Source organism: Ahaetulla prasina, chromosome 4 (genome assembly GCF_028640845.1).
Source record: "Ahaetulla prasina isolate Xishuangbanna chromosome 4, ASM2864084v1, whole genome shotgun sequence".
NCBI classification, from domain to species: domain Eukaryota; kingdom Metazoa; phylum Chordata; class Lepidosauria; order Squamata; family Colubridae; genus Ahaetulla; species Ahaetulla prasina.
The window spans coordinates 90,048,675-90,074,430 of NC_080542.1; the positions used below are offsets into that span (position 1 = coordinate 90,048,675).

At 43.9% G+C, this 25,756-nt stretch overlaps 1 protein-coding gene across 10 annotated transcripts in view; it reads right to left on the minus strand.

Annotated features, from left to right (window-relative positions):
* POMGNT2 (protein O-linked mannose N-acetylglucosaminyltransferase 2 (beta 1,4-)) overlaps positions 1-10,689 on the minus strand; it is a 49,620-nt gene extending 38,931 nt beyond the window's left edge. For 3 of the 10 annotated variants that reach the window (XM_058180088.1, XM_058180087.1, XM_058180081.1), the window contains exons 1-2: positions 10,428-10,689; positions 7,425-7,543 (exon numbers count right to left, since the gene is read on the minus strand). The gene's annotated coding sequence lies outside the window, so the exon portion shown is untranslated. The other 7 variants (XR_009154816.1, XR_009154815.1, XM_058180082.1 and 4 more) reach the window with 4 other exon arrangements.
* Between the last annotated feature and the right edge of the window lie 15,067 nt (positions 10,690-25,756).

A 25,756-nucleotide genomic window follows, 5' to 3' on the forward strand; every position in this document is an offset into this window, starting at 1 on the left:
CCAGAGACTCCTAGAGAGACTCTGGAGGCTGGGGACAGCAAAAAACATCACTTCCTGTCCAACTGAAAGTTGGGAAACGGGCTGTTTCGGGTCTCCGGAGGGCCTCTGAGGGGGTGGGGAAGGCTGTTTTCACCCTCCCCAGATGCATAGAAAGAATCTGGAGCCAGGTGAGAAAGAAAAAATGGGCCTACCAAGCCATCGTGTGCCAGGAGCAGGGGGAGGAGTGTTGCGCACGCATGCGTGGAGCGCATAGAATTATGGGTGTGGGCACACACGTACGCAAACCTTCCCCCTCTATCCTGGCATGCGATGGCAAAAAGGTTAGCCATCACTGCTCTAGTCTCTGCAGACAGCCAGTCTGTTACATTTCTCTCTCTGCTCCTTGGGCCCCCACCCCAGGAATTCGTCCTCATGGCTTTTTCAAAAATTATGTTTGTTTTCTTCAGAAAGCAAACCGGCTTTAAGGGCTTCCATTCTTAAGTCCTGTTCTAGCTTGCACTCAAAAACAGCTGAAACTATGTCATTGGATGTCGTTTCATCCATACTATTTAACACCAACAACACTTTCTGAGATTCAGGAATCTGCATTCCACACTGTTCTAACTCAACAAATAGAATCTGCATGTGTACAAAATGCTGCTCCACGGAATCATGTAGTTCAAGCTGGGCTCTGTATAATTTTCTTGAAAATTGCACAATATTGCATACTGACACATTCACATTTTTCAACTTCATCCAGACTTCTTGTGCTGTTCTTAAATTAGCTACATTGATAAACTGTTCATCTTCTAAACTCAAGATGATGTAGGTCAGTGCTTTATCATGCTGCCTCTGATCTGCTGCTGCTAATGCCCCCAGAGCATTCCATTTTTACAGCCCAAATAATATAATTCTTCTGTCCCAATTGAGGTAGAGAGCTCTCCTTGAATTCAACAACAGCCATCCTGCAAGCCGCCTCTGTCTTGTGTTTCTCTAATAACACAGGCAGTCTCTTGGCTTAATTACAGTTCAGTCTTTCTGTATGCCCTGGGCCCATAATCTGTCAGTTTGTTGCAGCACACAAAATCAGACAATTCAGCAGGATTCAAAACTTCTTTATATATATAACAACACATAAGGCAAATATACAATACCCATGCTGGTTTTTCCAATGTGGTAGAGAGAAGAGATTGTAAGTAGGTACAAACACAGGCCAGGGACAGCAGAGACAAGACTTCATCTTTATACAGAACAATTGAGGTAAGACACGCCCCGGCTCCTAGCTGTCTCTTGTGGCTCACACAGCAGCTACTATGTTTCAGTTGCCAAACAGTCCCCATTGGCTGCCATGCCTATTCCAGTTCATGAATATATCTACAATGACAACAATGTAATGCAAAAAATCAATTTGGCTGATGAGCTTCTAATGGAGCTATCATAAATTCACAGATCTATATGAACAGCAACAGATGATGGATTTGTGTGTCATATTCTGGTTCTATCCATCACAATTTGGAAGACTGCCTTAGGAAAAACCCTTGACATGGCCTAGAAGACAAAACTTTATTGCATACAGCATATCCTGCGATACAAAAACTGTGTTGGATCTGAAATCTCTATTATGCTGTATTAGGGGTAAGGACTCCCTTCCTATTATGGTTTCTTTTATCTATTGTGTTTCCCACATAAAACTTCCAACACTATCATTGCCTGTTTATTAACAGAATCTCTAGAAGCATTATTTAGATATTTACAAAGTTCCTCTGCTTATTTTGTGGGATTAGAGAATGAGATGATTCTGAATGAGGGAATTTGGCTCCCTCATTCGTACTGCATGATATACCCAGGAATCCCAATACCCCAAATCCTTCATATTATTCTGTCACAGCGTGATTACTCAGCAATGTATAAAACAACCCTGCCCCTTGCTACTGCAACACTTCCTGCTCTGTGCATAAATACTGGTAGGAATAATAACTGAACATCTAATCAAGTAGCAAGAACAAAAATATTCAAAATATTTAAAGAATTTCAACATAGTAAAAGAATAAAAATAAAAGCTTATGGTTTAAAAAAAATTAAATGTACAGCAGCAAAAAACTTTTCATTCCATTGCAAACCTTTAAATTTGTATGGCCTCATTCAAAACTACTTGAGTTAAATTGTGTTTTTTACCAAATTTTATCATAAATCATTCTGGGAGTTCTATCAAAAGTGATATTACAAGCATCCTGAATAAACATAAACCTTAAAAATACATTTATAGTTTTCAGTAAATAATCAACCCATGCAAAGGTAAAATTTAGAGAACAGGTTTTTTTTCCCAATTTAGACATTCCTTTTGTCTATTCTCTTTTTTATATTTGTTCTTACATGTTTCTTACCTATAGTAGGAAGACACAAGAGAATGAGATTTTGATGATGCTTGAATCATGGTTCAAATAAACTTGGCAAGCTATTTATTGAATTGGATAGAACATTTCATTTTTGCAATGGCATTCCTTCAAAATCATTCTGCATTTAAGTTAAATGCTGTATTTTCTTCAAAGCCATGCTTAGCATTAAATGATAGATGTCTAGCAGATTTGTACATAGTGGCTCATCCATGTTTTGCCTCGTCAGCATCATATAGGCATCTGGCAGCCATTTTGTGAATGCACAATCACCCTCCCATAGCCATTTATACAGAATGCCTGAAGTCATTCTTAAAAATCCACATCTGTCCATCATCTCCAAAAGATAGAAACAATATAATGGAAGCTATTAAGGGATATAGTTCAGACCTCTTATATGAACCTCTTGCAGTAGTCATTTCCAGTCATTTGAATCAAGGAGCCTGAAAAGTTAGCAAAGGACGGCCCATAGCTACAGAACCATATTGAAAATTGGAATGTGCAGGATTATAATAATAACAGAGTTGGAAGGGACCTTGGAGGTCTTCTAGTCCAACCCCCTGCCCAGGCAGGCAACCCTACACCATTTCAGACAAATGGTTATCTAACATTTTCTTAAAAATTTCCAGTGTTGGAGCATTCACAACTTCTGCAGGCAAGTTGTTCCACCGATTAATTTTTCAAACTGTCAGGAAATTTCTCCTTAGTTCTAAGTTGCTTCTCTCCTTGATTAGTTTCCACCCATTACTTCTGGCTCTTTTATTTCTTGCACAATAAAGAAGTAGCAATTCAAGAGAAAAGCAACAAAGATCTGTCACAGAGTACATGATCAATTCTCATTCTCTGATATGAGTGGGAAAGATTGGCAAGTGCTACCACATAGTTTCACGTCATCAGGGCCTGCAGTCTGGAGAAGTCAAGTGCAAATGCATCTTTCAATAAGGCATACTTTTGAACCTCTTCGAAGGAGTATTGGCAATGTGTTCTTCAAATAGGAAACGTGATTCTAAGAAAAGCAAAGCATATAAAAACACTTAATTAAAACTCAGTGGACTGGATCAGATTAAGTTAGCTGAATTTGGATCCAAGCAAAACCCATGGGATTAATTATCATTGACTTGGCTTTTTTATCTTGCTGAGATTTAATTGAACTAGTTTTAATCTGGAAATAGCTTATTGGTTTTAACTGAAGAAATCACCTGCCTGATCCTCCCTTTGAAGTCAACATTGCTCTAAAATGATAATGACTTTCTAATCAGAACTGCAGTGGTAAGTTAAAACAACAAATAACTCTTAGCACTCAAACCAGGGGTGAAATGCTACTGGTTTGCTCCAGTTCAGGCAAACCACAGTGATAAAAACTACCAGTTTGAGTGAACCAGTAATTAGCTACTGGTTTGGTTGAATCCGTAGTTTTTTAAAAAAGCTATTTCTGACAATCAACTGTGCCACGAGGTTTAGCTTTGCTAGAAAACAGGAAATCCTGCTTTGTAGCGAAGCTAAATCACGCGGCATAGCTGATCCTCCTCCTTGCTGTTCTACTTACCTTCCTAAGGCTCCTTTTGGTGCATACTGTGCACGCAGGTGTGTGCACACTGCACATGTTTGGTGGGCATGTGTGTGCAGAGCAGATTTCGTATGCAGCACGCATGTGCAGCGAACAAATCAGTAGCAAACCGGTTCCGATTTCACCACTGACTCAAACATTTCATAATTGAGAAAACTAAGGTATTTGGCACGCAGAAACAAAAAGGCTCTACATTTTTGTTATGCAAACACCTCTTCAACATCTTCCTTTGAACGTCGTTTGGTATTAAAGATGTGCTTCCTTTTTGCTTGGTTTAAAAAAAATTCACCTGTCATCAATAATTTACTTCCCTACTGAAACATTACCCTGACAACAGAAATAGAGGAAACAACTAGAGAAAAAATGTGGTGCACACTTGTGAAAACCTTTTGAAAGGGCCATCAAAATACAGCACAATGAGATATCTGGACGTGAGAAAATAATCTCCCCGTATAAGAAAGTATGCTAAATGTTCTTTCTTTAAACTAGGGGGTAGTAAAAGGCATTATTCAGTCCAAAACTGATAGAAAAGATAAAACAAATGCATACAGCTTGCTGTTAAAGTTTATTGCCTCTGCTCATTTTTAAACAGAGAAATGGATGTCTCCCTTCTTAACTATAGACCAGGAAAATGTAGCTGCCAGGAATGAGGTCAATATAGAAAGAGTTGGCTATCAGAAGAAACAATATCCTTTCACTACAAGGTAAGGAGCAGTGGCATTAATTCTCCTTTGTCAAGATCGAATGGAAGTGAGAAAGGGTGTAAGCTTGGAAAATTAGAAAACAGTTCTGTCACTAAATATAGTGTAGTGCTACCCCCATAAGTGTCACTGGAGTTCTGGTTCTCCTGTCCCTCTTCTTTTAATTGCTGGTCCACACTTGCCTTGGTAACCCTCTAGGGCAGTGATGGCAAACCTTTTAGAGACCAAGTGCCCAAACTGCAACCCCAACCCCTTTTACTTATCGCAAAGTGCCCACACTGCAATTTAACCTGAATACTGAGGTTTTGCAACCTAAAATAATGATAAACAAGGCTAATTCAGTTCAGCTAATTGTTCTAAGAAAAACATGATAAATGCACTTTTATACCCCTTCATTTTTTTCTGCTTTTAAAATATTACATTTAGCAACAATAAAAAAGAAAAACTTTTATAATATAATTTCTCTTTCCCTCTCTCTCTCTCTTTTCCTCCTTCCTGTTTCTTTCTGTTTCTCTTTCCCTTTTCTCTCTCTCTGTCTCTCTTCCTCCTTTCATCCCTTCCTCCCTCTCTCCCTGTCTCTCTCTTTCCCTCCTCTTCCTTTCCCCCCTCCCTTTCTATCTCTTTCCTCCTCTTTCTCTATCTCTCTTCCCATCTCTTTCCCTCCTTTCTCTTCCCCTCCCTTTCTCTGCCTCTATTCCTCTCTCTTTCCTCTCTTTCCCTCTTCCTCTTTCCTCCCCTTCCTTCCCCTCTCTTTCCTTTTCTCTCTCTTCCTCCCCTTCCTTCCCCCCCTCTCTCTCCCACCGCCCTGGGGAGGGAAGGAACCCCTGAACTGGTACCGGGTGGTGGGAATCTGACATCTGTATGCCGATGAGCCCAGGAGCTGTGCGCTGAACCTTAGCTGGCTGGAGGGAAGGCAGGGCATCCCAACATAGGCAGCCCTGCAGGAAAAGCAGCTAACATCCGAGAGGCCAGAACAAGCCAATACGACACAGTGTTGTATTGTGGCTCCACATCATAATGGGTTTCAGGAGGAGGGGACCCCGTCTTCCCCACTGTGAAGTGCGCAAATGAAAAAGTTCAATCAATTCCAACTTCACGAGAATTTTTTTTTTTTTTTTGAGAAGTTGGAATTGATTGAGTGAATTTTTTTTAACTCCACAAACTTTTCTTTCCCTGCAAACGACAGTGAGAAACATGATGGAAAAATGCAATGGAGCTGGGCTGGGGCAACGGTGCACATTTCTGTCTGCCACCTTTGGCATGTATGCCATAGGTTTGCCACCATGGCTCTAGGGGGCACTAGGAACACAGTTTTTAGAAGTTGCAGCCAAGTCTACATTGGAACATTCTGGAAAAATTGGACCATACATGTCGGGAAGACACCAGTTTATGGAAACTTCTAACACTAGGTTAGAAAACACATAGATGGAGTATAGTAACATAAAGTTAACTTCTTCTGGAACCACTTTTATCAGAAACTATATAACACGTAAATATAGAAAGCATAAACTATGATATGAAAAATTGTTTGAACAAATTCCGAAGAAGACTCAATTCTAGATCTTAATATGAGATTGCATCTTTGTTTACCAGATCTTTCTCCTACTTAACAATTTCCAATTATAGATTTGACTTATATAACCAGTATTTATTGAGATATCTGTCTTTCCTATTAAAGAATAAAAGGCACTGAAGACCAAGGGCATTTGTTTGAAAGGCTCCAGGAGAATGAATTTTGTTCTTTCATATTATTCTAATTGCAATACTGAAGTTGCTTCTGAACACATTCAGCATTTAACAAAGCACAAGGTGATATTTCTTCCCCCAACCCCCAAAGGATTTTTAACATGGGCCATCCTTAAACACATTTCTTCAGCCTTTAATACAATGGAATATCTGCTCATATCACTCAGGCCAACCCATCTTGCAGAGTTGTTGTAAATTTAACATTGATAAGGGTTGCTGATATAGGTTGGAGCCAGGGGTGAAATCTAAAATTTTTCCCTATCAGTTCTGTGGGCGTGGCTTAATTGGTGGGCGTGGCTTGGTGGTCAGATGACAGGGTGGGCATGGCCAATAACAATAAATAAAAAAATAATAAACAAAGTATACAAAACAATAAGAGGTACCAAAAACCAACTTTCACACTTTACACACACACAACACAACACAACACAACTGACACACACAATGTAAAAGCAGCTGCACTTCACCCTAATGGCCCCTGCAACAAGCAGGAACCTCACACAGCCACAAAAAGCTCAAAAACCAACTGTCACACTTTACACGCACACAACTCTCTCACACACACGCACACACTTTACACGCACACAACTCTCACACACACACGCACACACTTTACACGCACACAACTCACTCACACACACACGCACACAAAATGCCACATACAGCTTTTCGAGATTTTGTGTGTTTGTGTAGTTAGAGTGAAACACTACAGAAACACACCAAAGCTCAGAAAGCTGCACAAATATTTTATCTTCTTATTTTATTTTATTTATATTTTTTAGATCAGGGGTCTCCAACCTTAGTAACTTTAAGGTTTGTGGACTTCAACTCCCAGAGTTCCTCAGCCATCTTTGCTTGGGAGTTGACTCTGGGAGTTGAAGTCCACAAGCCCTAAAATTACTAAGGTTGGAGATCACTGTTTTAGATAAAAGCAGCTAAATTTAAAACTTCTTTAACTTTAAATTGCTGTCTAAAAAAAACTCTTTTAAAAAAACCCCAATTAACTATTTTTAAAGCTCCCCCCCCCCATTTACTTACCCAATTGGAGGCAGGCAGATTGAGTTGCTCACTGAGGAGATGGATTGCAGGCAGGCAGATTCAGTTGCTAGCTGATGCAACTGATTGCAGCAGCTGAAGCAAAGCAAGGCTTTGCGAGCCTGAAAGGAGCAGCAATTAGGTAAGTGAGGACAGGGCAATTGGGTGGGCATGGCGGGGGCTCTTGTAAGAGCTTATAGAAAAAATGTTTTTAAAGGTTCTGGTGATCAGGCAACTCAGCTGGGATCACCAGAGGAGCCTTTTAAAAGCTTTTTTTAAAAAACCTCTTCTGCCAAAGTGGTTGTTAAAAAAAAACTTTTAAAGGGTTCTGATGATCCCAGCTGAGACGCACAATCATCAAAGGCTTTTTTTTTACTTTTAAAAGCATTTTTTCAGCTGAAGAAAAAAATGCTTTTAAAAGTAAAAAAAACCACCTTTGATGATGGTGCGGCTCAGCAGGGGCAGGTGGTGGGGCCAGTGATTTTTGCTACCGGTTCTTCGAACCACCAGCCACCATTGCCATCGGGCGATCCGGTCCAAACCAGGAGCATTTCATCCCTAGTTGGAGCTCTGAGAAGAAAGGCAGGATAAAAACCTAATGAATAAATAAATACCCAGAGATGCTGGGGAGTCAACTTTAGCATATAAAGCAGGCACTTTATCATGGAATACACCCCTCCCAAAGGGCTACAAGCAACATAAAATAATAAATACAGCTTTGCTTTTATTTCAATACTTCAGAGACACATTATTAATTTTTAAAAATGTATTTCAGCAGTTTGTTCCCTTTATTGTTGCTGGCTTCCTGACTTGCTGTTGGAAAGGAGATCAATAAAATCAATTATGTTGTTTAGGCAAGCACAGGTGATGTTAATATTATTTTAAAACAGCCCATTTGTATTGGGAAGATTTTTCTGAGCTAAATATCTAAAGAAGGATGCCTAGCCACAAAGAGGCCCATGAGAGGCGCTGAAATATTACTGCTAAATCAAAGCAATGAAGTAGATGCACACATATTTCATGGAATAAATTATCACTGGAGTCAGCTCCACTACCTTACTACAATTTATTATTTAGTATATTTTAGATTGCTAATTCAAACAAAGGAGGACACTGGGCTTGTCTGGCAGTTCGAGACCTAAGTACCACGTGACAGAGTGAGCTTCTGTTTCTTGCCCTAATCCCTGCCAACCTAGCAATTTGAAACATGAAAATGCAAATAAACAAATAGATACTATTTTGGTGGGAAGGCAACAGCGTTCCACGCGCCTTCAGTGATAATTATGCTGGCCATATGACCACAGAGGTGTCCTCAGAAAATGCTGGCTCTTTGGCTGTGAACCAGAGATGAGCACTGCCCTGTAGAGTCAAACATAATTGGCAGGGGAAACCTTAGTTTAATCTTAATAGAATCCCTAAGAGTTTCAAACCAGAAATCCAACTTGTGGCTTCCCTCAACAATGGGAAGGAAAACTCCATATTTTTAACCTTATAATTTCTATTATTTGCCCTGGCCTGAAGTAGGCTGTGGAATTCAGTAGTGTGTGTTACAAAATCACCTGAATACCAGTTAACAGGATGCATTCTGATAGATATACATGTGAGGAATATACATATTTTTTCTCTTAAAAGGATACAAGAATGTTGGTCTTTCTCTACCTCTTCTATTACTGAACTGAAGTAAATCAAAAATTAAGAAATCACAGTTTAGTTAAGACTTACTCATTATTTTCTACTGAACTAAGTTCTAAACTGGGAATTCTGAAGTTCATAGATTTGCTCCTTGGGAATAGCAGTTAAGTTTGTTTTGTCAGTCGACAATGTAGGACTATTTACTTCGAAATCTACTTACAGTAGGATATACTGCCAAATATATCAGCATCAGTAACTAAGTAATACCTCTGATACTTCTGCACGGCTTAAAATGTGCAACCATAGCACATGTTTTTAATGTGGTAATTGTTAATACATTTTTAGTATACTGCATTTCTTATTTGGTTATCTCACACATACACACACTTCTCATGTTTGAATCTTTTACAAATCTTATCCAACAATATAGTTTATGACATAATGTGTAACAGTTTTAAGGTTAATTTGTAGAACCAATTTTCAGAAATAGTTTCTCAAGATATCTAATATGGTAATCTCAACTGTGAATCTATGTGAATATACAATGGGATCCAAATCTAGTAAAATTTTAAATCTCTTCTAATATTTAAAAAGCTGCACTACAGAACCTGAACACTGACTGCAGGTAATCTCTTTTCAATCTGACATTCTCCAAAGGTGTTGGGCAACTCCCATTGCCCACCCATAGCTAGGAAGCACACAAGCTGCAGTTCAACACATCTGAAAAACACCTGGGGAAAGGATAGAGTGATACACTGAAGAAAGAGTTGGTTACTAATTTCTGAATGTGCTGGTGGATGTGTTTTGGATTTAGTGAAGCAAGGAAACCTCAAGGAACTGTCCCGCTATTTCTTTCTCTTTTCAAAAGCTTTATTTTGAATGCTGGCATTTTCCAAAGGCTGTAAGAATATCATGGGGGATGGTGTTAAACGCAACCCTACCCCAAGCTGTGCTTATAAAGAAATTTCAAAATATTATCACGCATCAATTTCAACCCCCCAAACTTATAGTACCCCGAATCTCCATGTAAAGACATTAGTTAACTGGGAGACTTCGTGAAAGCAGTCGCTCAATCCACCCCACTTATCCCGAAGGAAAGTCCCCCTACGAACATAAGACCAAGAAGAATTAAAAGGATTCGCAATGAAGGCAAGTCATTTCACTCACCCTCTGATTTTGAACGCCATCAAAATAATAAGAGCTTAGTAAAAAAGCTGCCTTTCTTTGCACATCTGAATATGAGTCTCAGAGCGTACTCTGCAGTCGAAAAAAGTGGTTTGTCTTGCAATCTCTTCTTTCTCTCACCACCGCTGCTGTCCCTGTCCCCGTCCCCGTCCCAAAAAGAACTGGCCCTCTACAGCCCAGCCAGCTCACCTCCTGCAGCGCTTCCTAGGACACTGCAGTAGTTCTCGCCCTGCTGTTGCAGCAATAGGCTCTCCGCCCGCTACTGGAGACGCATAACTTTGCTTCACACGGCGTCGATGCAGTGGCGGTGGTCCGCAATCTGGAAGAGAGTGGTCCTCCTTCCGGCTGCTCCTTTGCCTACGCGAGAGCGAGTGTGTTTAAATCGCTCTCTTGTTTATCACCATTTCTCTTCGGCCGGCGCTGTTCCCAGGCAGGACCCACCTATGCTCATGCTCGGTCCCGGCATGGCTGCCACGTTGCATCCTGGGGGTTGTAGTTTTCTTTCCGCCCATTGGTGTCTTTTTTTATTATTTTGCACGTCGGAAATCCTCACGCAGAATTTGCTCAGGCTGTAGAGCTATAATTATTTGCCTAGGGGTAAATTCCAAATATATATTCCACTAAACTTACTTTTGGTAGGCAAAATTGAACAATTAGCGAACAAGATAATTTTAAAAATCTGAGTCAATTCTTATCAGCAATATATATAGATCTCTCAGGCATCTGGTATTTATATGAAAGCCTTAAAAACCAGGGGGGTCCCTGAAGTGCTTTGGGTAATCAATCCAAATATGCTATTTCTATTTCATCTTTCCTTCCTCAATGTTTAAAATTAAAACAAAAACTCTCTTAAGTGAATGTTTCGCTTAAATTGTCCCATACATATTTTTCTTTTTTAAATAATTTTTATTAAACAGATTTAAAAAGAAAGAACGAAAGAAATATTAACACTTTCTTCTTTTCAACAGTTTCACGTTGGTGATCAATACTTATACATTTTCTCTCTCTTATCTTAATGTATCTTTTATACATATATTTCTAATATCATATGTATATCACTATAATATATATTATTCTAATTATTTTATTTACATATATACTTAGATATACACGTGTACCCAATTTCCTTTCCACAATTCCTATTTGGTCCTGTTCCTGTTTCTTCCTATTTGTTCTTCTATTTCTATTCCTAGTTTATCCGTTATTTAATCTTTCCTTGCACTTTTCACCCCTTTTTCTCCAACCATTTATACCATCTCTCCCATACTAAATAATATTGTTTCCTCTTTTTCTTGGATCTCCTTCATAAGCTTATCCATTTCCACACATTCCATGATTTTTCTAATTACATTGTCTTCAGATGGTATATTGTTATTTTTCCAGTTCTGTGCGTAGACTATTCGTGCCGCTGAAACTATGTGGATCATTAAATACCGTATTTCTTTTTCATATGACCCTGGAATTATTCCCAGTAAAAATGTTTCTGGCCTCATCTCTATATGTTGATTTATAATTTCTTCTATTTGTAATTAAATTTTTTGCAAATATTATTTTCCTTTATGATAGGACCACCACATATGATAATACATTCCCTTTTGTTGTTAACATTTTCAACATAGTGGTGAAGTATTGGGGAACATCTTTGCCAATCTAGTTGGTGGCAGGTGTCATCTATAAAACATTTTATACATGTTTTCTTTATAGGGTTCAAACATTGTTAGTTTATAATTTGTATTCCATAATTTCTCCCACTTATCTAATTCAATATTATAGCCAAAAAATTTTGCCCAAATTATCATGTTTTCTTTGACTAACTCTTCTTCCAACTTGTATCTTAATAAATAACTGTAACTTTTTTTAATCAATTTGTTTTCTGTACCTTGAAGAATTTTTTCTAATTCATATGCTGCCTTTTAAAATCCAAATTGTATCAAATCTGTCTTGTTTCTGGATTTTATTTGCACATAAGGCCACCAATCAACGTCTGTGCCCTGTTCTTTTAATTCCTTTCTTGTTTTTAGTTCCCCTTGCTTATTTAACAAATCTTTGTATCTTTTCATTTTACCAATGTCTAATGTGTTTGGGTAAATTTGTGCTTCCATTGTGGATAACCATTCCGGAATTTTATCATAGTGATTCTTTTTTATCCCTTGCTGTTAAGTTCGGGAAGTAACGAGGCTGGAGACCAGGGTAGTGACAACAGCTCTTTAATATATGGTGAACCCAGCAACCGGGCTGGGGAAAAACCTCTCCTTATATACAGTTTAACCGGCGGCTTCAACCAATCAGCAACGTGCTTGTTTCCCGCCAAAATATTTAAAGATACATTACACTCCTTCCCTCCCAGAAAACACTTTACCTATATATTTACATTATATTTACATATTACTTTTCAACGTAATCACGTAAATAGACTGGGCGTCTCCTGACTCTTTCGGACCTGCGCAGTACAGTCTCTGGGAGAGGGTCGAGTTGACCGGAGGGGCTGTTTGCTCCTCTCGGCTCCGCCTCTAGGCCATCCGGCCCTGGATTATTTGCCGAGTCGTCCCTGCTGTTTTCTACTGGACCCTGTGGGCGTCGCTGGACCTCCGGGAATTCAGTTAAGTTCTGCGATTTTCCCGGGTTTGAGTCAGCTGTTGGTTCAAACATGGTATAGTCAGGGCCTGTTTCGTCTGACTCGGATTGTTCTGCTAACCGTTTCCTCAATTGATCTATATGTCGCCTCCATACTCGGCCATCCTCTAATTCTACCAAGTATGATTTGGGACCTGTTATGTTTAGAATTTTTCCTGCTACCCAGGTCGGGCCCTCACCATAGTTGTGTGCCCATACCCGGTCGCCTATTTCCATTCCTCTTGTTTTTTCAAGTCCCCCCTTGTATCCCTCTGGTGTATAGTTGGGATTCAAACGGTCTAGTGGGCACCTGAGCTTTCGGCCCATTAGTAATTCGGCAGGGCTTCTGCCGGTGGTGGCACAGGGGGTTCGGTGTTGGACGGCCAGGAAAACATCTATTTTTGATTGCCAGTCGCCTGGCTTGAGTCTGGACAATGCCTCTTTCGCGCTTCGGACGAAACACTCTGCAAGGCCATTCGTCGCAGGGTGGAAAGGCGCCGAGAGGGCATGCCGGATGCCCTCTTCTGCCAAGTATTCCTCAAACTGTGTTGCCGTGAATTGCGGGCCGTTATCGGATACCAACGTGTCGGGCAGCCCATGTGTTGCAAATAGGTGCCGTAGGACTGAGATCACGGCCTCGGCTGTCATGGATCTCATGAGAATGATTTCCAGCCATTTGGAGTAGGCATCGACTACTACCAGGAAGGTTTGGCCGTGGAAGGGGCCGGCAAAATCAATATGGATTCTCGACCAGGGCCCTTGGGGTCTTTCCCATTCCCGCACCGGGGCCGTTGGGGGTAGAGGTCTGGACTCCTGGCAGGCCTGGCATTTCCCTACCCTTTCAGCAATTTCTGAGTCCATTAAGGGCCACCACATATAGCTTCTCGCTAGACCCTTCATCCTAACGATCCCTGGGTGACCCTCGTGGAGGAGATCCAACACCCTTTTTCTTAATTTCTCTGGGATCACCACTCTATCCCCCCATAGCAGGCACCCCCCTTGAGCCGAAAGTTCCCCACGTTTTTTTACAAATTCTTTAAAACGCTCGCCAGGCGCAGCGGGCCACCCTCTTTGTACCCAACCGAGTACAGTCCTCAAAGTAATGTCCCGGTATGACGCCCGAGCCACCTCCTTAGACGTGACTGGGCCAGAGTCCAGAGAGTCAATTAGCAGGATGGGCGTCCCCGGAGTGGGGTCTTCGATCGCCCCTGGTAGTGGGCATCTGCTTAAGGCGTCCGCATGCCCCAACTCTTTTCCGGGTCGATGCTGCAGTTTGTAGGAATAGGCGGCTAAGAAGATAGTCCATCGGGTCAATCGTGGCGAAAGTGCCACAGGCGTTGGGCGGTCGCCAGCCAGTATCCCTAACAGTGGTCTATGGTCTGTAACAATTTCAAAGTCTCTACCAAAAACGTATTCGTGAAACTTTTTTACCCCTGACACAATGGCTAGCACTTCCTTATCCAACTGGCTATAGTTCCTCTCTGTCGAGGACATCGTTCTGGAGTAGAAGGCTATTGGGGCTTCTGTGCCATTTGGAAGTCTGTGGCTGAGCACAGCCCCCACCCCGTAAGGGGAAGCATCGCAAACCAATAATAATGGCAATGAGCTATGATACTGAATCAGTAAGCTATCGCTCGAGAGTAAGTTTTTTACTGCTTCGAAAGCCCTAGCTTCCGACTTTCCCCAAGACCAAACAGTATTCTTTCCCAGAAGCTTATGTAGTGGCTCGGCAACGGTTGCCTTGTTCTTTAAAAAGACCGCGTAAAAATTCACTAGACCCAGGAATGCCTGTAGCTCTGTTTTGTTTTTGGGCGCTGGAGCCTTTCGTATTGCCTTGACCTTGCTTTCAGTGGGGTGAATTCCCTCCTTGTCTATTCTGTAGCCCAAGAACTCTACGGATTCTACCCCTATCTGGCATTTGTTCACTTTAACCTTTAGACCGGCTGACCGGAAAATGCCCAGAACTTTTCTCAAGCGCTCCCCCAATTCTTCTAAATTTTATGATATCAATACATCATCGAAATAGGGGACTACCCCTGGGAGCCCTTGCAGAAGTCGCTCCATTAAATTTTGGAATAGACCAGGTGCCACACTCACCCCAAACTGTAACCGGGTACACTTGAACGCACCTCTGTGAGTCACAATCGTTTGGGCTTCGGCTGTGTTGGCGTCTACGGGCAGTTGTTGATAGGCTTGAGCCAAATCTAACTTTGCAAAAACGTGCCCTTGCCCCAGCGAGTGCAGCAAGTGTTGCACCACGGGGACCGGGTAAGCGCTTTTCTGTAAGGCTTTGTTTAACGTCGCCTTGTAGTCAGCGCAGATTCTAACTGACCCATCTGGTTTCACTGGGGTGACGATTGGCGTCTCCCACTTTGCGTGATCGACTGGCACCAGAATCCCCTGATTGATGAGCTTGTCTATCTCCTTGTCAATCTTGGGTTTAAGGGCAAAAGGGACTCTCCTTGCCTTTAACCTAATGGGGGCTACCTGGGGGTCTAAATTGAAGGAAATAGGGGTCCCCTTGTACTTGCCCAGGCAGTCCTTGAAGACATCTTCGAACTCGTTCATGAGTGTGTCTTTTAGGTTAAAGTCACTTCTGTAGATGCCAGTCACTCCCATGCCCAATGCACGGAACCAGTCTAGTCCCAACAAACTTGGCAGGGTCCCTTCGACTATCGTGATGGGCAGGGTCTTCTTGTGTGGTCCGTACTCGACGCGGACGGAGGTGGTCCCTCGAACAGGGATGCGATTCCCTTGGTAATCGTGCACTCGTAGCCGTTGTGTTTGCAGTTTGTGTTTGGCGATTTTTGGCAATGCTTTTGCAAAAGTGTCCCAGGACATGATTGTGATCGCTGACCCTGTGTCCACTTCTAGTCGGCACGGCACTCCTTCGATCTTTGGTCTGGTGAAGATTTTCTTCTCGACGCGGGTTGCTGCACGGCCTATTACCACGGTCGTTCGATTTGAATTCGCGCCCTTTTTGTTTTGACCAATCGCGGGTCGCCTTGCCGATCCTGCGCTCTGATTGGTCGATTTGAATTTTCGGCGGGAAGGTTGGGGTGCTCGACAGACTTGAGCCAGGTGCCCCTTCTTCTCGCACCGCCGACATGTAGCGTCCTTGAACTTGCATCGTTGACGCTGGTGTTGCCCTCCGCAACTTCCGCATTCATCCCGGTCTTCTTTGCCCCTTCTCTCGGTGAGGCAAACTCCTTCCTCATCCTCGCCGTCTGATTCGGTCTGGATTTCTTCGTTGTGGACCGGGGTTACTTTCGCACTCGCCGTTGGCGTGAGTGGCTTTTGTAGGGTTTCCGCCGCTTGGGTGGACATCTCATGAGCTCTGGCTTCGTCCAGAGCGTTTGCCAGCGTTAGATTGCTTTTTGATAGCAGCCGCCTCCGCAAACGCATGTCTCTGACCCCACGGATGAGTTGCTCTAGCAGCTCCTCGTCCAAATCTCGGTACCCACAATCTTTGGAGGCTTTTCTCAGGGCGGCCATGTACTCGCTGATGGATTCGCCCTCTTGCTGTCTGCGCTCTCCAAATTCAAAACGCCGTACGTACTTGGACGGTGTAGGCGCGAAATGGTTCTTCAATAGATTTTGCAGAGTTTGCCACGATACCGATTGTACCGGCGTTGGCTCTGCCAGGGCTTCCGCGATGTCGATGACCTCGGGACCGCAGTGGCTCAGGAAATATGCCCTTTTGCGGTTGTCTGGAACTCCTTGCAGCTCATTTGCCTCCAGGAAGCTCTCGAAACGGGTCATGTACGTTCCCCATTTCTCCCTGGATGGGTCAAACGGCGCGGGCGGAGTGTAGCTGGCCATCGCTGCGATTCTGCCCTGAGCTTTGCTGGGTTCGGTTCTTTCGTGCGTTCAGCTCGTTCCTGGTGCTCTTAACCTCGAAATCCCACCTTCGTCGCCAGTGTTAAGTTTGGGAAGTAACGAGGCTGGAGACCAGGGTAGTGACAACAGCTCTTTAATATATGGTGAACCCAGCAACCGGGCTGGGGAAAAACCTCTCCTTATATACAGTTTAACCGGCGGCTTCAACCAATCAGCAACGTGCTTGTTTCCCGCCAAAATATTTAAAGATACATTACACTTGCCATGTCTGTAACAGTGCTTCTCTAATTAAATGCCTTTGAAAATAGCCATGTTGTCTACTTTTTCCCTCCCACAGAAATGCATGCCATCCTCTTTGTAGATTGTATGCCTCTAATGCTAGAATACTTTTATTTTTTAATTCTATCCGATCCTCGATCCATATCAATGGATCATATGACATAGGGGGTCACGCGTTCGATGTCTGCAGGCGATCGCGTGCCCCGATCCCCCTGACTTCTCCCGTTCCCCGGATGGTCAAGACCCTCAGAGCCTGGGCCTTCGTCTGATGTTATGCAACGCACGGTCCGTGTGTAAGGCCCCTAATACATGATCTGATTCAGGGGGGTGCCGCGGATATTATAGGCGTTACGGAGACCTGGTTGGGCACTGAAGGGGGTGTGCCCCTGGTCGAGATGTGCCCACCGGGTTTCCGTGCATTCCATTAGCCGAGGGCCCAGGGTAGGGGTGGAGGGGTGGCGGTTGCTATTAAAGAGAGTCTAGAGCCGAGGGAGACCACTGTACCTCAGATTGCGGTGTGAATCCTCTTGTGAGGTGGGGTCATAGATGTCAGATGGGCTTGCTGGTCGCGTACCTGGCTCCTTGCTGCGTGACAGCTGCCCTGCCCGAGCTCCTGGAGGTGCTTGCCGGGGTGGCAGTGGAGACCCCCAGACTTTTAGTCATGGGGGACTTTAACTTGCCATCTGCCGGCTCGTCATCGACGGTAGTTCGGGAGTTCTTGGCCTCCATGACGGCCTTGGACCTGACTCAAGTAGTGGATGGCCCCACTCACATCGGGGGAGGCACACTGGACCTGATTTTTGTCTCTGGTCAGTGGTCGAGAGATCTGGACTTAAAGGAAATAGTCATTGAACCTTTGTCATGGTCAGATCACTCTCTCCTTCGCCTGGACTTTCTGACCGCTACCCAACACCGCAGGGAGACGGAACCATTACGGTGGTACCGTCCCAGGCGCCTAATGGACCCAGAGAGATTTCGGACGGAGCTTGGGCCACCTCCTGAGGGTTTGGCTCACGGCACGGCAGAGGAACTAGCTGCAGCCTGGGAACGGGCTGCGGCTGGGGCTTTAGACCGTGTCGTGCCTTTGCGGCCTCTGACCCGGCGCAGATCCCAACCGGCTCCTTGGTTCTCCGAGGAGCTGAGGGGGATGAAACGCCGGAGAAGACGCCTAGAGAGTTCCTGGAGGTCCAGCCGTTCAGAGGCTGATCGGACACTAGTTAGATCCTATACTAGGACCTACCTAGTGGCACTGAGGGAAGCGGCGTTCTCGCCTCCTCCCTCATTGCGTCGGCAGATAACCGCCCAGCTGCCCTGTTCCGGGTGACCCGCTCCCTCCTTCACCAGGGGGAGCGGGATGACCCGTTGCGGGGACGTGCTGAGGAGTTTAACGGTTATCTATATGATAAAATCGTTCAGCTTAGGGACGGCCTGGACCAAAATTGTGGCGATCCAGACGGGGTATCTGAGGGCGGTCTTGGTGATGTTGTTTGGGATGAGTTTGACCCTGTGACTCCCGAGGACATGGACAGGTTGCTGGGTAGACTGAATGCCACCACGTGTTTACTGGACCCGTGCCCCTCCTGGCTGGTGCTGGCCACTCAGGAGGTGACACGAGGCTGGCTCAGGGATTCTGAGTGCTTCCTTGTTGGAGGAGTCTTTCCGGCCGCCTTGAAAGAGGCGGTGGTGAGGCCCTCCTCAAGAAGCCTTCCCTGGACCCGGCTGTTTTAGGTAATTATCGTCCGGTCTCAACCCGCCGCGGCGAAGGTTGTAGAAATATGGTGGCCTATCAGTTTCCCCTGCACCTGGAGGAAACTGTCTATCTGGACCCGTTCCAGTCCGGCTTCCGACCGGTTACAGCACTGAGGCGGCTTTGGTCGCGTTGGTGGATGATCTCTGGAGGGCCAGGGATAGGGGTTATTCCTCTGCCCTGGTCCTATTAGACCTCTCAGCGGCTTTTGATACCATCGACCATGGTATCCTGCTGCGCGGTTGGAGGATTGGGAGTGGGAGGCACCGTTTATCGGTGGTTCTCCTCCTATCTCTCCGACCGGTCGCAGACGGTGTTGACGGGGGCAGAGGTCACCGCGGCGCCTCACTTGTGGGGTGCCGCGGGGTCGATTCTCGCCTTCTGTTCAACATCTATGAAGCCGCTGGGTGAGATCATCAGTGGCTTCGGTGTGAGGTACGAGCTGTACGCTGATGACACCCAGCTGTACTTTTCCACATCGGGCCACCCCAATGAAGCTATCGAAGTGCTGTCCCGGTGTTTGGAAGCCGTCACGGGTCTGGATGGGGAGAAACAGGCTCAAGCTCAATCCTCCAAGACAGAGTGGCTGTGGATGCGGCATCCCGGTACAGTCAGCTGAGTCCGCGGCTGACTGTCGGGAGCGAGTCATTGGCCCCGATGGAGAGGGTGCGCAATTTGCGTTCTCCTGGATGCACGGCTGTCTTTGAAGATCATTTGACGGCCGTCTCCAGGAGAGCTTTCCACCAGGTTCGCCTGGTGCGCCAGTTGCGCCTTTCTGACCGGGATGCCTTGTGCACAGTCACTCACGCCCTTGTGTCGTCTCGCCTGGACTACTGCAATGCTCTCTACATGGGGCTCCCCTTGAAGGGCATCCGGAGGCTGCAGTTGGTCAGAATGCAGCTCTTGCGGGTGATAGAGGAGCCCTCGTGGCTCCCGAGTGACACCTATCCTCGCAGGCTGCACTGGCTACCTGTGGCCTTCGGGTGCGCTTCAAGGTGTTGGTGAACGTCTTTAAAGCGCTCCATGGCATAGGGCCGGGTTACTTACGGGACCGCCTGCTGCTACCGAATACCTCTCACCGACCCGTGCGCTCTCACAGAGAGGGACTCCTCAGGGTGCCGTCGGCGCGACAGTGTCGTCTGGCGACACCCAGGGGGAGGGCCTTCTCTGTGGGGCTCCGCCCTCTGGAGCGAACTCCCCAGGACTTCGTCAACTTCCGGACCTCCAGACCTTTCGCATGAGCTCAAAACTTACTTATTTATCTGCGCTGGACTGGGTTAGTTTTTTAAGTTATGGGTTTTAATGGGTTTTATCTCCAAATTTTAATTGTGGCCAATTTAAATAAGTTTTTTACTAGTATTTTAACTGTATTTATAATGTATTGTCCATTTTTTACTTGGCTGTGAACCGCCCTGAGTCCTTCGGGAGAAGGGCGGTATACAAATTTAAATAATAAATAAATAAATAAATCAATCAATGATGTTGCTTTATAATAGATTTCCCAATCTGGGAGTCCGAATCCTCCTCTTTCCCTGCTATCTTGTAAAGATTTTATTTTAATCCTTGGTTTCTTCCCCTGCCAAATATAATTTGCTGTAAGTTTATTAAAGTCTTTAAAAAAAAAAATTCCCTAATTTTATGGGTATTACTTGGAATAAAAATAATAGTCTTGGTAACACATTCATTTTGATTGATGCTATTTTCTCTAGCAAAGATTGCTAATTTGCTCCAAATTTCTAAGTCTTTCTTTACCTGTTGTGTTAATTTATTATAATTGTCTTCTCCGATTGATGAACCTTTATTTGTTAGCCAAATTCCTAATTTTTTTTTTTGTCATTTGTGTACCCATTTTGTCTTCCAATTCCCTCTGTTGTTTTGTAAGATTTTTCGTTAGTGCCTTTGTTTTTAGCCTGTTTATTTTGAGTCCTGCTACCTTCCCATATTCTTCTATTTATGATAGTAATTTGGGTCCTGTCCAGGGGTAAAATCTAAAAATTTTCCCTACCGGTTCTGTGGGCGTGGCTTAATTGGTTTGTATGGCTTGGTGGTGATGACTGGGTGGGCATGGCCAATAACAATAAATAATAAAAATAATAAACGAAGTATACAAAACAATAAGAGGTACCAAAAATTAACTTTCACACTTTACACACACACACAACACAACACAACATAACTGACACACACAATGTAAAATCAGCTGCACTTCACCCAAAATGGCCCCTGCAAGAAGCAAGAACCTCACACAGCCACAAAAAGCTCAAAAACCAACTTTCACACTTTACACACACACAACAGAACACGTCTTTCTCTCTCACACACACACAAAATGCCACATATAGCTTTGTGAGATTTTGTGTGTTTGTGTAGTTAGTGTGAAACACTACAGAAACACCAAATCTCAGAAAGCTGCACAAATATTTTATTTTATTATTTTATTTAATTTATATTTTTAATATAGGGCGGTATACAAATACGATAAATAAAATAAATTTAAAACTTCCTTAACTTTAAATTGCTGTCTAAAAAAAAAATTCCTTTAAAAAACCCAATTAATTATTTTTTAAAGCTCCCCCCCAGTTAGTTCCCCAATTGGAGGCAGGCAGATTGAGTTGCTCACCGATGAGATGGATTGCAGGCAGGCAGATTCAGTTGCTAGCCGATGCAATTGATTGCAGCAGCTGAAGCAAGGCTTAGCGAGCTTGAAAGAAGCAGCAAGTGGGCAAGTGAGGACCGAGCGATTGCATGGGCATGGGTGGGGGCTGTTGTAAGAAGTTGTTAAAAAATGATTTTAAAAGCCTGTGATGATCAGGCAACTCAGCTGGGCTCGCCAGAGGGAAAAAAGTTTTTAAAAGGCTCCTCTGACGATCCCAGCTGAAGTTGCCTGATTGCCAGAACCTTTTAAAAGGATTTTTTAAACAACCACTTTGGCCGAAGAGCTTGTAGAAAACATGCTTTTTAAAGGTTCTGGCAATCAGGCAATTCAGCTGGGATCATCAGAGCAGCCTTTTAAAAGCTTTTTTTTACAACCTCTTCAGCCAAAGAGGTTGTTAAAAAATGTTTTAAAGGGTTCTGACGATCCCAGCTGAGTGGCTCAATCATCAATGCCTTTTTTTTAATTTTATAAGTATTTTTTGGCCAAAAAAATGCTTTTAAAAGTAAAAAAAAAAAAACTTCTGATGATTGTGCGGCTCAGCTGGGGCAGGGGGCAGGACCAGGGATTTTTGCTACCAGTTCTCCAAACTACCCAAGGCCATCGCTACTGGATTGGGTGATCTGGTCTGAACCAGGACCATTTCACCCCTGCTCCTGAACCTTCAGGGAAATTGCTTTTTTCCCCGAGGTCCTTGAAGATTCCTCTTTCTCAATCAATCTCTCCAGGATTGATTGTGCCTATTTTAGGCTTCCTGGCTGGAAAAATTTGAGCTTCAGGAATGGAGCCCCCATTCCCTTGCTCTGCTCATGCTGATGTCACCACTGGAAGCCCCCATCCCATATAGAATAGAATAGAATAGAATAGAATAGAATAGAATAGAATAGAATAGAATAGAATAGAATAGAATAGAATAGAATTTCTATTGGCCAAGTGTGATTGGACACACAAGGAATTTGTCTTGGTGCATATGCTCTCAGTGTACATAAAAGAAAAGATACGTTCATCAAGGTACAACATTTACGACACAATTGATGGTCAATTATATTATATTATATTATATTTTTATATATATATTTCTAAACTATAGAAATAGTTTCTATAGTTTAGAACTATAGAGGCGCAAGTGTGACTTCAGCTCTTTATTGTTACAAGGAAACTTCAGCAAAGCCTGTCTGGCAGCATACCCTTTTATAGAGGCTACCAGATAAATTGACCAATCAATTCAATTCGTTCCCACCTGGATGGCAGACCTGAGTGAAGCCTTCCTTTCTTTGGCTTCACTCTGTTTACTGATGAGTATTCAACACCCCTCTCCACTAAGATAGGTCATTGACCAATCGGGTTTGTCTAGCTAACATAGTCGTGCAAGTAGGCAGGGCATCAGGTAACTTGCTCGGACCTGCGTAGTTCAGTTGGTGTATTGGCGGTGGTCAAATCAGTTGGACCTGTTGCTGCTCCCTGGCTATCCAATAGATCTTTCTGGATTGCAGCCCTGGGTGTGGCCATTTTTTCCAGAGCTAGTTCATCGATGATTCTCCGCTGGATTCCCAGTTGTCCAGGTGAGTGTATCCATTGGTTATATGGGTTTGTGGGGTGACATGATTGTGGGGTGTTTATTCTAGTCGAAAGGGCCATTGTTTTTGTTTTGAATTGTTTCTGGTTGCTGGTGTACTGATGCACCTATTCAGCCCTGGAGTTGGTCGATGTGCCTTCTCTATATTTGACCATCTTCTAACTTCACTATATGAGTGGGGTCCTGTAATGGTTATTACCTTGGCAGGGATCCAGACAGTACCCCCGGCATAGTTATGGGCATACACCAAGTCTCCTATATTGAAAGATTGGAGCTGGCTAGTGGAATCAGTGGGTGCTTCTGGTGTGTTATTAGGGTGTAGCCTGTCTAATTTTGTTCTGAATCTGAGACCCATTAATAGTTCAGATGGGCTTCTGCTCATGGTGGTGCTAGGGGTTATGTGTTGGATTAATAGGAATTTATCCATTCACGTTTGCCAGTCCCTTTGGCCCATTCGAGATAGTGATTTTTTGATTGATCACACCATTCTTTCTGCCTGTCCATTACTAGCGGGGTGGAATGGTGTGATCAGAGCATGGCGGATTCCCTGTTCTGCTAAGAATAGTTCGAATTGGGTGGCCGTGAACTGAGGGCTGTTGTCAGACACTAGAATGTCTGGTAGGTCATGTGTGGCAAATAGTTTTCCTAGAACTTTGATGACTGCCTCCACTGTTGTGAAGGTTATCAGAGCTATTTCTAACCATTTTGAGTATGTGTCGACTATTAACCAGGAATGTTATCCATGGAACAGCCCACTGAAATCTAAGCACACTATTGACCAGGGGGGCCTTGGTGTTTCCAATTCATGCGCCGGAGTGGAAAGGAGGCTGGTCTGGATTCTTGCCATTGTGCACATGTGGCTACCCATTCAGTATTATCCCAGTCCATGTTTGACCACCAAACATAGCTTCTGGCCAATGCCTTCATTTTTACTATACCCAGATGACCTACATGTAGGTCTTCTAAAATTGCTTTCCTTAGCTCAGGGGCACTATTACTCAATTCCCCCATAATAGACAACCCTTTTGAGCTAAAGCTATTGCTAGTGAGTGTAATATGGTTGAAAATCTGTGCCAACTGGTCCCTTTGGCCACCCTCTCCAAATCCACCCAAGCATTTGTGCCAATGTTCTGTCCTTGGCTGAATGTCCAGCTATGTCGGCTACTGTAATCGGTCCAGTGGATAACTCCTCAATGAGGACCAATGGTGTGACAGGAGCTGGATCTTCCATGAAGGCTGGCAATGGACACCGACTGAGGGCATCAGCATTGCTCAGGAATTTACCAGGTCGGTGAACTAGGTGGTAATCGTAAGTGGCTAGGAAAATTGTTCATCTTGTCATTCGAGGTGACAATATGGTTGGCATAGCACAGTCTCTAGCAAGTATGCCGAGGAGTGGTTTATGGTCAGTCATTAGTTCAAAATGTCTATCATATAGGTATTTGTGAAACCGCTTCACCCTGCAACAGCAACCAGCCTCTTTGTCCAACTGGCTGTGGTTCTTTTTGGCTGCCGATAAGATTCTTGAATAAAAGGCAACCGGCGCCTCGGTCCCATTTGGAATTCAGTGGCTGAGGATGGCCCCAATGCCAAACAGAGAAGCATTACAAGTGAGGGTGACTGGAGGGAGGGTCTTGCAAAATTGCACCAAGACGCTTTCAGACGATAAGAGTTTTTTAACCGCTGCAAATGTGGTTGCTTCCTTTTGGCTCCAGGTTCATGTAGCTTTTCTACCCAGAAGCCATTTCAGTAGTTTGGCCATCATCACCTTTTGCGGTAGAAAAACGCTACAAAAGTTTAATAGTTCTAGGAATGCCTGTAGTTCCATTTGGTTCCTGGGGGTGAGGGCTTCTTGTGTTGCTCTGACCTTGTCATTTGTGGGGTGTAGTCCTGAGACATCTATCAAGTATCCTAAGAATTCTACTCAGGGTACAGCTATTTTACACTTTTCCCTTTTAACCTTAAGACCCACCTCCTGGAATCTACTAAGGACTATCCTTAGGCAGTCAAAAAGTTACTTGCTGTTGTTGGCAGAAATGAAGACATCATCAAAATATGGTATTACCTCTGGAACACCCTGTAAAAGGCATTCTATTAGGCTTTGGAATAATCCCGGTGCCATACTTATGCCGAATTGAAGTCTGTGGCATTTAAAGATTCCCCAGTAGGTAACTATTGTTTGAGCTTCCATGGTGGCATCGTCCACCAGTAGCTGTTGGTAAGCTTGTGACAAATCTAATTTTTCAAATGTTTTTCCCTTTCCGAGAAAATGTAAAAGATGCTGCATGACAGGCACCAGATAGGCATTCTGTTGTAATGCCTTGTTGATCATGCATTTGTAGCCCACGCAGATGTGGACTGAACTGCCAGGCTTGACCAGCGTGACTATGGGTGTTTTCCACTTCACATGGTCAACTGGTTCTAAAACCTTTTGAGCAATCAGCTTATCCAATTGGCTGTCAATTTTCAAGTTTAAGGCAAATGGGACCCTCCATGGTTTCATTCTTATGGGGGCAATTTTGGGGTTGAGGTTGAAAGAGATACGTATTCCATTATATTTGCCCAAACTTTCATCGAATACATCCGCAAATTTCTTGATCAGCACCTCAGTGCTGTCATTTTGGACGGCGTGGACGCCAGTCACCCACAGGCCCAGGGATATGAACCAGTCAAGTCCAAGCAGGCTTGGCAGGGCACCGCTTGCTACGTCAGTTCCAGCAGCCCTACACATTCTTTGAAGGCTACTTGGAATGTTCCATGCCCAATGATGGGGATTCGGTTTCCTTGATAGTCCCTCAACTGAGTCTTCT